Below are 13928 nucleotides of genomic sequence, written 5' to 3'. Positions count from 1 at the left end.
GCCCCACAGGAGGCTAACTCTGGATGGGTGCTGCACACTAGCTGCTGGGGACTCCAAGCAGGTGCAAGTGCCAGGGGTCCACACTGGGGACCTGCTTGATGGTATGCTCCTCTGCCTTATTTCCTTACTTCTTGCTAGCGTTTCCTGGGATCTCCTCCCAAATAGACTCAAATCCTTGTCTCAAACAAACACATGTGTCATGATTTCCTAATGTTTGCCCAACTGAATGAATTTGAGAACTGCTGCTTGAGGACATACCCTTGGCCACACACTAGGCAGCAGAGGATACACGGGTCCAGGGCTGACAAAGGGAAAGTGGCCATTAAGAACATACAAAGCAGCCCCTGAGGTACTGACTACTGAGGCCTGAGCAGGACAAGAAGCCAGAGTGGTACAGGGCTGCCCCAGCAATTGCTGGGGTGTGTGTGTGTGGGGGGGAGTAGAGGTTGTTGAAACTTCACCAGTGAGGCCCCAAAAGGTTGCAAACCCAACCGTCCCCAGCCCTACCCCTGGGAACAAGGATGAGAGAGGCTGACAGAGGGATATGAGGCTATAGGGCAGGAGGGGGCAGTTGCCTTCTTCATCTTAAAGATGATGAAGAAGAATCTGAGAATCTAAGTCTCCAGGGCCGGAGTGAGCACACCTGCAGGCCACTGAGCCAGTGGACCCAGAGTACATTCCTCTACCAGAGACATGGAGGCAGGCAGCCAAACCTGGCTTTAGAAATTGTTGATTGAAAGATTAATCAGAATAAGGCTACAAATGTCATGCCCTTAAAACTGCAAACAGCAGAAATATTATTTAACTTGGCTTGTTTGAGGATTAAAAAAAAGTTATAGGCGTAATAAAACAATATAGAAAGTTTGAGATATATAATAAACAAGTCATACATAATTTCACTGTTCAAATACAGCACCGGTCCCCTTTCAGGCTTCCCTCACAGACTTTTCCTGAGTGTACCTTAATGTAATGGCATTCTGTTCACTGAGCATGTGATGTCTTACATGACTAATCTTCATATTTTTAAATACTGCATAATATTTCATTTACCTGGTGTTCTGTAATTTAACTATCTTCCTATTTGTATATTCAGGTTACATCTAATTTTTCACGATTATTAAAAAAAAAATGCATCTTTATACAGTTGTTCTTTTCACTTTCCAAATTATTTTAACACAGAATCATAGAAGAAGCCAAAGGACAGTGGCATGTCAGTGACACCTGAAACAGGCAGCCTCCTCCTTTTATCATCTGCGGTCCTTCAATTATTCAAAATATAGAAAGTGGGTAACAGACAATGGCATCTTTTTTCGACAAAAACACATTAAGGCAATAATGACCAAAGGCATCTTAAAAATTACATAAAAGAATGTCTGAGATGAGAATTAAAAAGCAAAGCAGTCTTTGATACTAAGTTTAGGGTTCGTGCCATAAAAACCTATTCTGATCTTTAAACTCAATATTTGAAAGTCAATAATTTCAAGTTAGATTCCTACACACTAATTCATGTAACAGGCATTCTGTCCTAATGATCACCTGCTCATTGAGAAACGTCTAGCCCTTTGAGATCTGCTCTTTACCTGGCCTGGTGTGATTCCCTTACTGACATTGACAATCGTTCTCTCCAATATGCAACTTACTGGGCCCAAATTGGAGTTCGTTTGCATCACTTGTTTTCATCATTCTCCCCCGCCCCAATAGCAAACCCTTTTCAGCTAGCAGACTGGCTGACAGCAGAGCTCCAATGGCTGCAGTTTGTATGCAATTAGGCTGACGGGTTCTTCAGCCTTACTCCACACTCCTCTCTTCTAAACACTGGGACTAGGCGGGAAGGACCAGAATCAAGGCATTAAACCCCCACACATCTGCCTTTAATATGTTAACTCTGCTTCTGCAATCCAGTTCCAACACTCCCACCTTGGCTGTGTCTGCCGTGACAGTTCATTTCATACGAGAAAGCAAGGGAGGAGGTGCTGATGGAAGGGGGAAGGCAGGAAGGAAGATTGGCTCTAATTTAAAACCATCTTAGGAGCTCTAAAAAGTTCCATGTTGACAGATAGACACATTTTCTCCTCAGGACCCACAGGCCTTGTGGATTTCTGCACAGTGATGCCAGTTCCCTTCCTTGCTTCAGGGAAGATGGCAGCTCCTCGCTCTAATGAGGTCTACATCTGAGACTGGTGGAGATCAGAGATGTGTTTTGTCAACAGCTCTGGTCAAACAAATAAAATAACTAATAATATTCAGCCATGGAAAGAGAATATTTCTTGGGGCTGTTCAGATCATATCTTATTTAAAGCCAGCCTTTTAGTGTTATTATCTCCTTGTTCTCAGTGGAACTGAATAGGCTTGAAGGCAGGCATGGTGTCCCCAGAGGACTGCTGGTTCCTCACAGAGACTGTGCTGGGGTGGCACCGCACTGCATGCAGACAGGTGTTCCTGCCCTCTGGACAACAGCAGTCAGCTTTGCCCTTCTTTTCTCTCAAGTGACAGGTCACTAGCTGTGACGTAAAGAAATCTATGCTGGAACCTCACCCTGGTTTGCTCAGGGGTATCAAAGAAGACGAAAACTAATAGGCTCACAGGTGGACCCCTGTCACTCAGAAGAGGGCTCCAGCACCCACTGTATCAGAACTACCCGCAGAGAAGGTAATTCCAGGGCAGTTGGAGAAGGGCATGCCTGAAAAGGTGCCCACTGGGACTATAAGAAGGCAGCTGCTCCAGGGATTCTAGCTTCAGGGGCAGCTCTGGCCAGAGGCAGGGACAACAGGCAGGCAGACATGCAAATCAGATTTTCACTGGGAAGCAGGCCAGACCCAGAGATGGCACTCCTGGGTAGAAAGAGCAGACAGCTCTCACTTCCAGAAAACAGGGCCAACCTCATCCAAGATACTTTCACCTGAAAACCCATCACTGAGACCCTTAGATTTCCCAGAAGTTGATTTCTCCAGATTCACACAATAAACAGAATGCCTTTCTATTCCTAGTTCCTAGATTGGCGCTGTGGGTATATGAGCATGTGAGAGACAATGATGAGGAAATTATGAGTCCACTGTGGTTTGTTATACCCCACCATGCAGCACTACGTTGCTAAAACACTGGGGCTGGAGCTGCCATCCTAAGACCTGCCCTGCAAAAGGGGATCTGTCTGTCTTCACCAGGGAACTAAGATAAATGAGCAAAGACAGACACTGGTCAGGACAAGCCACTTTATTTAAGAGCTTCGACAGCCTAAAGTGGTTTAACATAGATGCATGAAAGATTTATCTAGATGATAAAATACCTGAACTTGAAAGGCACATAAATTATAATTTTGCAGGGTTTTTTCCTTTTAAGATTTCACAGAGTCAAGTGCTTTAAGTAATGAATGAAATGTACATAAAGTTGACCTCATTTCACACAACCTGTTTGGTTAGTGTCTGAAGAAAGTCTTTGTTTCTCGATGGGATAGAGTTCAGAAATGACACCACTCATCTGTGTCTGTGGCTTTCTATCCCAGTGGAGATCATTGGGAGGAATAATAAATATAATAATAACAGCAGCTATTATTGATTGAGCACTTAATAGACCAAGTGCTGTGCACTAAGAATAGCATTTCATATACTTATACATGAGTATCACTTATACTCCTAACGGTCCTATGAGTTAGGTACAATGATTCCCATTCTACAGATGCCAAAACTGGGCTTTAGAGAGCTTCTGTGACACACTCGAGTCACATAGATAATTTATGACTCCAGAGCTGTGGTGTCACCACTAAACTGCAACATAAATGGAAATGCTTGGTCTTCAGCAAGTTCTCAAAAGCACTAGTTACCTTTCTCTATCTTCACACTGCTTTCTTTTAACAGCACACTAAATCACAGGGATGTTTGCCTAGGGGGTTTGTTTAATGTTCATTCATTCATTCATTCTGGGCTCAGCACTCTGCTGGATGCAGGACTAACAGGATTGAATTCCACAGCTCCTAGACCAGTCTCAGGCAATTACCACATGAGGGTGAGGGTCTGCATGGGGGGTGGGGGTCAGGGGCAGCCCCTCACAGGAGATCCACACCCAGCTGTGGTTGGAGACACAATCAGAATTAGACAATTTTAGACTTTTTTCAACCCTCATTTTCCCCCACGACTTCTGCTGTTTCCTTTAGCCTAAGTCTCTAGGCCTTCTGACAGTGTGGCTGCCCAGAGGCCCTTTATCATGCAGAACACCCCGTTTCTCCAGATGGGGCTGATGCTTTCTGGTGAAAACACTGCAAGAGATAACCCAACTCCCATGCTAATCACCCTGCACAGTCCCTCAGAGCCACCCCTTCAGCCCGTTTTTTGCCCTTCTCCTTCCTGTTTCACCAGTTTTTCCCCAGAATAAGGAATGATAACAATAGCAGCAAGTAGTGGTAACTTTCTACATATTGGGCATTGTTCTATGTATTTTATGTACATTAACTCATTAAATCCCCATTACAACCCTCTGAGGTAGGCCCTATTATTATTTCTATTTTAGTTCATTTAGGGGAAGATGGAAGGAGTTAATATTTCTTCAGGACAAACTAGAGGGGGGGGCAGAGTAGGTTTATGTTGTTTGCGTGAAAAATAATACAGTAAGAAGTAATAATACAAGAATAAATTCTGTTTCACATACAACTGTAAACCTACTTTTGCCACATCCTGTGCGGCAAGCTTGCGTAGCTGTGCCAAGCACTGTGTTTCAGCTTGCATCATCAGTGACCTTCCCAGAGCCATTCCCAGAGCTGGGAAGTAACAAAAAAGCATTCGAGCCCACGTCTGTGTCTGGAAGCCTAGAGCTCCCCTTCTTCTCTCCAAGTCTGACACTGCCACGGTCGGTGAGGGGAAACAGAGACTGCCCTCTCCCTCTAGCGCCCTTCTGTGAATACCTGTTCTGTTTGTCTGTTTGTCTGGTTTTGTTTTCAACACCACCTACAAATGGCACCAGACTCCTTCCTCTCCTAACTGTATTTCCCAGTGCCTGAGCCTCCCAGCCACCTGCCATGGAGCAAACACCAACAGTGTAACAGAGCCAAAGAAAGAATTGGGATCATTCAGGTGAACATTATACACCAAAAGCTGACAGATGTTTCCTGAAGCCCAAAACTCTCTCCTAAATACCCGGGTTTCAAGAGCTAGGGGTCCTAAGCCAGGAGATTTTTGGACAGTTTTAGGGGGTGGTGACACTACCAATAAAAGTAAGGAACTAACTGATGCTCAGTGGAGGAGTGTGAGCCTTCCGTTCTGGGCGCTCATGCAGCTGGCAACAGGTGAGGCTTCCTGGGAAATAGGTACCTGGCCGAAACAGAGGGGCTTTCCCAGACAAGGCCAGAGGGCCAGACCCTCTCCTCTGGGCTCCTAGAGCACCACGCCCAGCAGGCTGGAACTCAGTTTACTTCCCTGGCCCACCCACATGAGCTCCAGGACAGGGCCCATGAAGATTACTCTCAATCTTCAGAGCCAGTGTAAAGTTGGTGCCAATTACATATTTCCAGAATGAATGACCAAACTAGCCATCATTTTAAAGAACAGGCTGTTTGTGAGACTCAGACAAGGAAATAGGACTCAAGGAGAGGGGGGTAAGTTTGCCCAGAGGCAGGCACACTATTTAGTGCATGTTAACATTCTGCTCCATTCAGAAAGGTCTTCCCTTTCACTTCCCTTACTGCACACCTGGGCACTGCCAAGTTATTTACATTCACCCTCTCAATCATCAGTGAGTAGGAACAGTCCCATTTTACAGAGGAGAAAGTTAAGGAACTTTGTTTCCCCTCAGTTCTCTGCAGGCCAGCCCCACTGAGCTTCCTGACCTCAAAAGGGTCACATTCTCTCCCCAAAATGTGTTTGCTCTGTTGTTCTCCACCCTGGAATTCTTCATATAGAAATCCGGACTCCAGCGTCCTTCACGGATGGTGACCACCTGTTAAGTGCTCTCCCAGCACCCTATTCTTTCCCGCTTCACAGCGCTTTCCAGTTTTAACTTTCACATTTATGAGTGGGCCTCTCCCACCAGACGGTTAGCTCCAGGGCGGCGCGCACCAGTTCGTTTGCCCACAGCTGTATCTTCGGCACTTGGGCCAGAGGCGGGCACTCTGTGGCACACGATAAGAATTGGTGGGATACTTATTGGTATCTAAGTGCACGAGTACTGAAGGGGGGATTCGAACTCACGTTTCCCGACCTCGGGTCAGAACCACAGGAGTAATTGGGCTTGGATGACAACGCTGAGGCAAGAATGAGCAGCGGCGGAGGGGACGCGTTGGGGTCCCTTCGACCCGGGACCCGGTGCCAGGCTCCGCACCCTGCCGCGCCACCTGCCGCCCCGGGGTCCAAGTTTCAGCGGGCGCCCAGAAGGGCAAAGCGGGCTGACCAGGGCCTTCCTGGACGCGCTTACCTGCGTGTCCCGCGGCTCCTCAGAGGTGCACGGCGAGCCTTGGGGAACTTCCGGGGACTCGGCAGAACCAGGGCTCTCGGCCCGCGTGCCGCCCTGCACCCAAGGACCGGGAGGGGACAGAACCCGGTCTCCAAACGCAATGCCCCCTTCAACGGGGTCAAGCCGGGACAAGCCCACAGCCACCCCGCGCTGGGGGCGGGCCTAAGGCGATCCAGACCCCGCGCACCCAGGCTCGCCGCTGTGGGCGGAGCCACAGGGAAACGTAGCTCTGCGCCCCGCCCCCTCACTGAGGGCAAACCTAAGGAGACTGGGCTCTGTACCCCGCCCCTTCAATCAAACAAGCTCCGCCCACTCGTCGATCCTGCCCCCCCCTCCCGCAAAAGCAATTGCGTAGCGTGTTTGCATTTTATTTTCCTGTCTTGTATTACGTTTTATTTCTTATTTAATTTTAATTTTTAAAATTCAATTAATAATATATATCAAAGTAGTGCATGAGAAATTTTTACAAAATAAAATTTTCTACATGTCTCTATAAAGAAAGCAGCATGGCCCTCTCTTGCTTTCCACACATAGCCTTTTTTTTTTTTTACAAGGACAAAATTAATATTTATATTTATTTTTCTTGTTTTTTGTTTTTTTAAAATTAATTTTAAGGGGTGATATTGATAAATCAGGGTACATATGTTCAGAGAAAACATCTCTAGGTTATTTTGACATTTGATTATGCTGCATTCCCATCACCCAATGTCCAATTGTCTTCCGTCATCTTCTAACTGGTTTTCTTTGTGCCCCTCCTCTCCCCCAACCCCCTCCCTCTCCTCCCCCCCACTCCGTAACCCCCACACTCTTGTCCCACACACAGCCTTTTATATCAGTTTCTCCACTTAGTTCTTCTAGTGGTCATCCCCCTGTTGCTAAAAAAAAAAAAAAAAAAAAAAAAAAAAAAGCTTACATGGCAATTTTTTGATTTATCTATTGACTTTCTGTCATGTTAGATGAGGATTTACTCTCTTACTGTGCCCCTGCCTCCCTTCTCCTGACAAATTTATACCTCTATTCTCAAGTCCTGCCCTGGTGAGCTCTGAGACCTCAAACCAGGAGTAGATGAAGGTTTTCTGGGACCTGAAGCTTATAAAATTGTGGGAAAAGAGGGAAAGAGAGACTGTTTTAGAAAGCCCTACTGTAAGGCCAGCGGCCGCTGCCATGGCCATGCTGGTTCTCATTGGATTTAGGCGGACAGTAAAAGATCTGTGGAGCCAGAAAATGGTGGGCCATTCCGTTTATTAAAGTCTCATAAGGGCAAACAAGCAAACAGGCAGGGAAAACTGCTTCTCTCTCCTCAGGGCTCCAAAGCCCCAACTCAGTCTCTAGTTCCACAACCCAGACTCATTCTCTGGACTCACCCTTCAGGCTCCCAGGCCCCCACCAGCCTCCTCTGGGCTCCCAAGGCCCTCAGCACTCTCCAGCAAAACTGGCCAGGCGGAAATAGCCCTTCTAAAGCAAACAATAGCAATCGCCCCTCTCCTTGGAGGCAGGTGTAAGGTATTTTTCCCCACCGAGAAGGAAGGAAGAGGGCTCGAGCCACAAAGTGTGGAATAGCAAACGGCTTTATTGAGTACAGAGTGTGCATCCCGCCCGGCAAGGTTCCCTGGCCCCGAGGAAAGAAAGATGAAGGCCAGATGGAGGCTAGGGAAGTTGCACAGATTAAACCGCGTGGGAGATATTTAAAGGGTCCCTCTAGGGAAGTGGAGCTAACATGACGTGGTGAAATCCCACTGGCTGGCAGACGATCTCCTTTCCAAACGGTTCCTGTGAAGCCTCCTTTTGGCGCACTTAGTTGTGGGCGGTCCTAGCCAAAGTTCGTGGGTCTGAGTTCCTGTAAAGCCAGAAGGCAGGGCCAGGGCTACCATCAGAGCAGCCCGGCCCTTGCAGGTTCGCATTGGATTCGGACAGTTGGTAAAGAAACCATGGAGCCAAAAACTGGTGGGCCATAGCGTTTAATCCTACCTTGCACCCGGCGGGCAAGTAAAAATACACACTGGGCTCCAAAAACCCAGTCACACTCAGTGCTCACAAAGCCACTGACTTATCCGAGTTTCCTAGAATCAAAGGTTTCTAGCTCACCAGCCTTATTCTCCTCAGTTCCCCATCTCCTTCCTTATCCCAGATACAAACTCTACACAAACTGGCATCTCACTCAGCACTCTGCCATCTTGGCTGCTTCTCCTGGCCTCATCCACGTGGCCTCCTTCCGCTGCTGGCTCTACTTTCTCTGCTCTCTCATGCTAACCTCAGGAACCAAGAGAGCAAACTCTCGTTCCGCCCCCATTTTATATTGTAGCTTCACAACCTCTAATCCAATATACAAAGTAGGGAAGTCCCTAATACAAAGTCACTTCTGAGGCATGATTGGATTGCACCACCCCACATCAAAAAGGGTAGGAAAGGCTTAATCCCAAAACCAAACCCCAGGCTACAAGGATTCCACCTGCCTTTAGCCCACCCCAACACACATTAATATCACCTGGGTGACGGCATCTTTAACAAAGTGAGCATAATACATTTTATCCGCCCAACAGTTCCCCACGTGACCATCCCCCATTATCCACCGACTTTACAGCAGGCAATCCACAATTTGCAATCTGCTGCCCTGAGGGCAAGTACCCCAGCCTTTCATAGACTATACACACAAGGCGCTGCCCCAATACAATGCAAAATAAAAGCAAGCAAACCTAACTCACTTGTTTTCACACTTGAAACACATTGGTTTGCCCAACAGTTCATTTTTATGCAAATGAGTAGTCCAAACTTGCAACCTCTGATTGGTCCAAATAGCACTTTCCTAATTAGTCTGTGTAAAGCCAGTTGCCGTGGCCACCATCCATCACAGCTGCCTGGCCCATGCAGGTTCGCATTGGATTCTGACAGTTGGTAAAGAAACAATGGAGCCAAAAACTGGTGGGCCATCATCTTTAATCCTACAGGTGTGCAGGCTTTATTAGAGGAGAAAGACCCGCCGGGGACTTCTCTGGGAGAAGGGCACCGAAACAGACTCTGAAGCAAAAATTTATTAAGGTAGGGGAGAGCTTTGAGCAAGTGTGTGTTGAGTCAGCAATTCTGGTATGCTCCCTTCTGCAGTTTTACGATTCTGGCTTCCTGGAATGCTTCTCCTTGGGGCGGTCAACCAGCTTCCTAGAACTATTCTGCTTCAGGGGCGGTAGTAAGTAAGCAAGGGTGGGGTCATATAGACAAGGGAACAGCAAAAGGGCAGTTGGAAGTTCTGGTGAATTCATGTATCTATCACTAGCTTGCACTGGTGGGCAAGTAAAAACACACACTGGGTTCCAAAACCCACTCATTCAGTGCTCACAAAGCTACGACTTATCTGAGTTTCCTAGAATCAAAGGTTTCTACCTCACCAGACTTATTCACCTCTGTGAATTCCCCATTTCCTTCCTTCTTCCTGCATAAACTCTGCACAAACTGGCTTCTCACTCAGCACTCCACCATCTTGGCTGCTTCTCCTGGCTTCCTCCATGTGGCTTTTCTCTGCTCTCCTCTCTAAGGTTAATCCCAGAAACCGAGAGAGCAAGCTCCTGGTCTGCCCCACTTTGTAGTGCAGAAATCAAAACCTTTAATCCAATATACAAAATAGGGAAGTCTCTAATACAAAGTCACTTATCTGAGGCATGATGAGATTGCACCACCCCACATCAAAAAGGGTGGGAAAGGCTTAGTCCTAAAACCAAGCCCCAGGCTACAAGGATCCTGCCTGCCCACAGCCCGCCCCCAACACACATTAATATCACCTGGGCGACTGGCTTCCACGTGGGCAGCGCCATCTTTAACAAAGTGAGCATAATATATTTTATCTGCCCAATAGTCTGTATAGATGCAAACAAGGATATAGCTGCAGAGTTCCAATTGGATGAGGCAGGTCTTAGCCCATTCAGTGAAAGATGATTTCAAGAACTCTTTTAAAAGGGTTAGCTTAGATCAGTGGTTCTCAAACTTTTTGAAGTCAGGGTGCATTTAAAATTCTACAAATAATTGTAGGCACACTATATATAAATTTCTGAGAAATGTTATAATAATTAATTCACATATTAAGAAAAAATATAAAGTCTAAGCGTGCTTTTATGGTAATTAAACAAAATAAATATGACAAAATTAAATTTATTCTGAAATTAAAAAACATTTTTATGTTACATTTTTTGAGTTATGCTTTTTAGAATTCTTAAAAAGGAGGGGTTAAAAATTTAAAAAAAGACAAAAAGTTATCTTTATATATATAGATACATTCTTACTAAGTTTTAGTAAATTTAGCAGGTCCCGGTGAGAATGTGTTAAGTTTTTTCATTCTTGTGTTTATGAGAAACAAGAGCCTGAGGTGTCCTAGTGATTTCTTCAATGTTTGGGCATATATTTGAAAGGCAAACTCTCATTTCCTTGTCAATACATTGAAGAATTCCTCTCTTTTTATTCTTAATTGTGTTGAGTGCAGAAAACCCCCACCATACATATCATCTTAACTTTACACCAAACAAAGGATAGAAGAAACTTGCCTTCAGTCTTTCCGGGGAACATGAAGGGTAGTGTAAACAATCCAGCACCACAGTTTAACAGCCTTTTGCAACCTAATCAGGCAAGTGAGGTGGGGGGGGGGGGTTGGACAGATTTTCAGCTTACAGCCAATTCCCTACACCTCTGTCCCCCAAAAATCTAAACTCCAAAAATCCTGTTGGTTTTTTGGTCCCCAACAGGCATATATTTCTCTGGAATACCATAGGGCACACCTGGAAATCTTCTAGGGTGCACTTTGAGAACCACTGGCTTAGATATTAGGAATACAGTACAGAAGGCTGAAGGCTTAGTCTGTAGCTTTTCCCCGAAGTGTAGAGTGCAGGAAAGGCCTCTACAATGGCTGCTAAACTCTGGTTATAAATTTGGGGCCAATTAACCATAAGGCATCCTTCCTGGCAGATATATTCCTTCTTGAGGTCCATATTCTGCCCTGCCTCCCTTCTCTTCTGCTCATTCTCCTTTGTTGAGCTCCTGAGGATCAGGGACTTGGGAGTAACTTCAACTTAAGGTAGGACATGTGCCTTGACAAGGTGACCTTAGACAAAGTCATTTTATCTCTTCAAGCCTCATTTGTCCTTTTCTGAAATTGGAGGTATCCTCAACCTATTGGGGAGGATTAAGTGGCTTAATATCTATATGTACAAGGATAATTTTTTTTCATTTTTAAATCCATTTTTTAACAACTCAGAAATTTTAAATATTGGTCAAATTTATTGTTTCTTTCTTTCTTTTTTAAAAGATTTTTATTTATTGATTTTAGAAAGAGGAAAGAGAGAAAGAAGGGGTGGAGGAGCAGGAAGCATCAACTCATAGTTGCTTCTGGTATGTTCTTTGACTGGGCAAGCCTGGAGTTTTGAACCAATGACCTCAGCACTGGAGTGCTTTATCCACTGCACCATCACATGACAGGCTACTGTTCTTTTCTTTTTATTGCCTCTGGATTATGTATTATTCTTAGGCCACTCCCATTCTGAGATTTAAAAAAAAATTTAAGGATAATTATCTTTGAATGTTCTCTTATTGATAACTCAGTTTGTCATTCAGCTGAGTGAGAGGCTCATAAGAAAGGTTGGGGACTGGCCTGGCCAGATGCTCAGTTGGTTAGAGTGGCATCTTGATGTGCAGAGGTTGCTGGTTTGATTACCTGTCAGGGCACAGACAGAAACAGATTGGCATTTCTGTCTCTAAGAATCTATGTGTGTAATTCAACCTGTTCCACAGGTTAAATTAAAATCAAGGGCTAATTCCTTCTGAGTTTGGGCCCTGACCAAGGGAAGGAGAGGCTGGACACAGAGGGCAAGGCAGAGAGTGGGCAATGACTTCCACATGCAACGGATACTTCTTTCCCTGGATAGTGAAGACTAACTAAAGCTTGGTCTAAGAGGAAGCCTGGCTTCCTGGGCACAAAGTAATAGTGTCTCTTAGTGGTGAGAGGTAAGAGTGGCCACACTTTACCTAATCTAAGTGGGGGAGGGGCAAAGAGCAGTGGTTGAGAAATCCACTCTGAAGAGACAACTAGCTCCTAATATTTATATTTTAGAAGAGTAAATGCTAGGTAAGACTTATGCCCTTTTATTTAGGGCACAAAGGGCTACTGGATCATGGGTATAACAGGCATAATATTTTTATATCTCTTCTTTATTGATAGGTTTTATTTCTCCTGATTGCTATCTGCCATTGTGGCTCAAGGAAATGCCCGGGTAATGCTATCTAAGGAAAGAGGAGGATTTTACATAGAGGTTGCCTCAGTTTGGGATCCTCAGAAACAGATCCTGAGACAAGGATTTAAGTAGTTTATTTGGGAGTCCAATAAAGGATGCATTATTGAGCCAGCTGCTATAAGGTGACTGGAGCTTAATCTGTAAGGAAAACTAGAGAGCAGTGTAAAAGAACATGCCTCAGTCCCTAGCTGGTTGGCTCAGTGTCCGAGCATCCACCCGATGTGTGGGTGTCCCAGGCTCGATTCCCAGTCAGGGCACACAGGAGAAATGACCGCCTGCTTTTCTACCCTCCGCCTCCCCTTCTCTCTCTCTCTTACTCTCTTTGTTCCCCTATCCACAGCCATGGATTGATTAATTCAAACGTGTTGGCCCCAGGCACTGAGGATGGCTCCATGGATCCTCCACCTCAGGTGTTAAAAATAGCCCGGTTGCGAGCTTGGCCCCAATTGGGCAAAGCATCAGCCCTAGTTGGGGGTTGCTGGTTGGATCTCGGTCAGGAGAGGTAGGAGTCTGTCTCTCTATCTCCTCTCCTCTCACTTGAAAAAAGAAAAAGTAGAAAAAGAAGAACATGTCTCAGAATTATCACACACACACACACACACACACACACACACACACACACACTGTAGGAGGGAGGTCTCTAAGGGAAAAAACTAGAACTGATAGGTTAGCTTGTTTTTAAGCATTTTACAAATTATTTTTAGGCATAAAATTATGGTTACCAAATGAGATCAAGCCATAACATTATTGTGCAGCTTTAGTGTTCATATAAAGTTTTAATAGGAGCACTTTAAGCAAACTGTCTAGGCTTAGCGGTGTGTCCTGAGCACATTCTGGAAACTTGCTCCTAAGGTCATGAAGGGACTGAGGACTGGGTCAAGTCTGAATTTGGGCTAGTCCTTGACTTCTGGGTGCTCAGAAGGGAGGTTGGTGGGTTTTTGAAATGATGGAAGAGAGAAAACTTTTCAATCACTCAAAGTACTGCAGAAGGTGGGTGTTTTCTTTTTTTTTTTAAAGATTCTTTTCTTTTTTCAAAATTTTTTATTTATTCATTTTAGAGAGGAGAGGGAGAGACAGAGAGAGAGAGAGAGAGACAGAGACAGAGAGAGAGAGAGAAAGGAGAGACAGAGAGAGAGAAGGGGGGAGGAGCTGGAAGCATCAACTCCCAAATGTGCCTTGACCAGGCAAGCTCAGGGTTTCGAACCGGCGACCTCAGCATTTCCAGGT

The 13928-nt window shown here is 45.4% G+C and overlaps 1 protein-coding gene across 5 annotated transcripts in view; it reads right to left on the bottom strand.

Annotated features, from left to right (window-relative positions):
* Nucleotides 1–6638, bottom strand: part of NMNAT3 (nicotinamide nucleotide adenylyltransferase 3) — a 121924-nt gene extending 115286 nt beyond the window's left edge. For all 5 annotated transcript variants that reach the window (XR_010727323.1, XR_010727324.1, XM_066245504.1 and 2 more), the window contains exon 1: nucleotides 6397–6638. The gene's annotated coding sequence lies outside the window, so the exon portion shown is untranslated. The remainder of the gene's footprint in view (nucleotides 1–6396) is intronic.
* Between the last annotated feature and the right edge of the window lie 7290 nt (nucleotides 6639–13928).

Source organism: Saccopteryx bilineata, chromosome 10 (assembly GCF_036850765.1).
Source record: "Saccopteryx bilineata isolate mSacBil1 chromosome 10, mSacBil1_pri_phased_curated, whole genome shotgun sequence".
NCBI classification, from domain to species: Eukaryota; Metazoa; Chordata; class Mammalia; order Chiroptera; family Emballonuridae; genus Saccopteryx; species Saccopteryx bilineata.
This window is presented reverse-complemented; position numbering and strand designations above follow the sequence as displayed.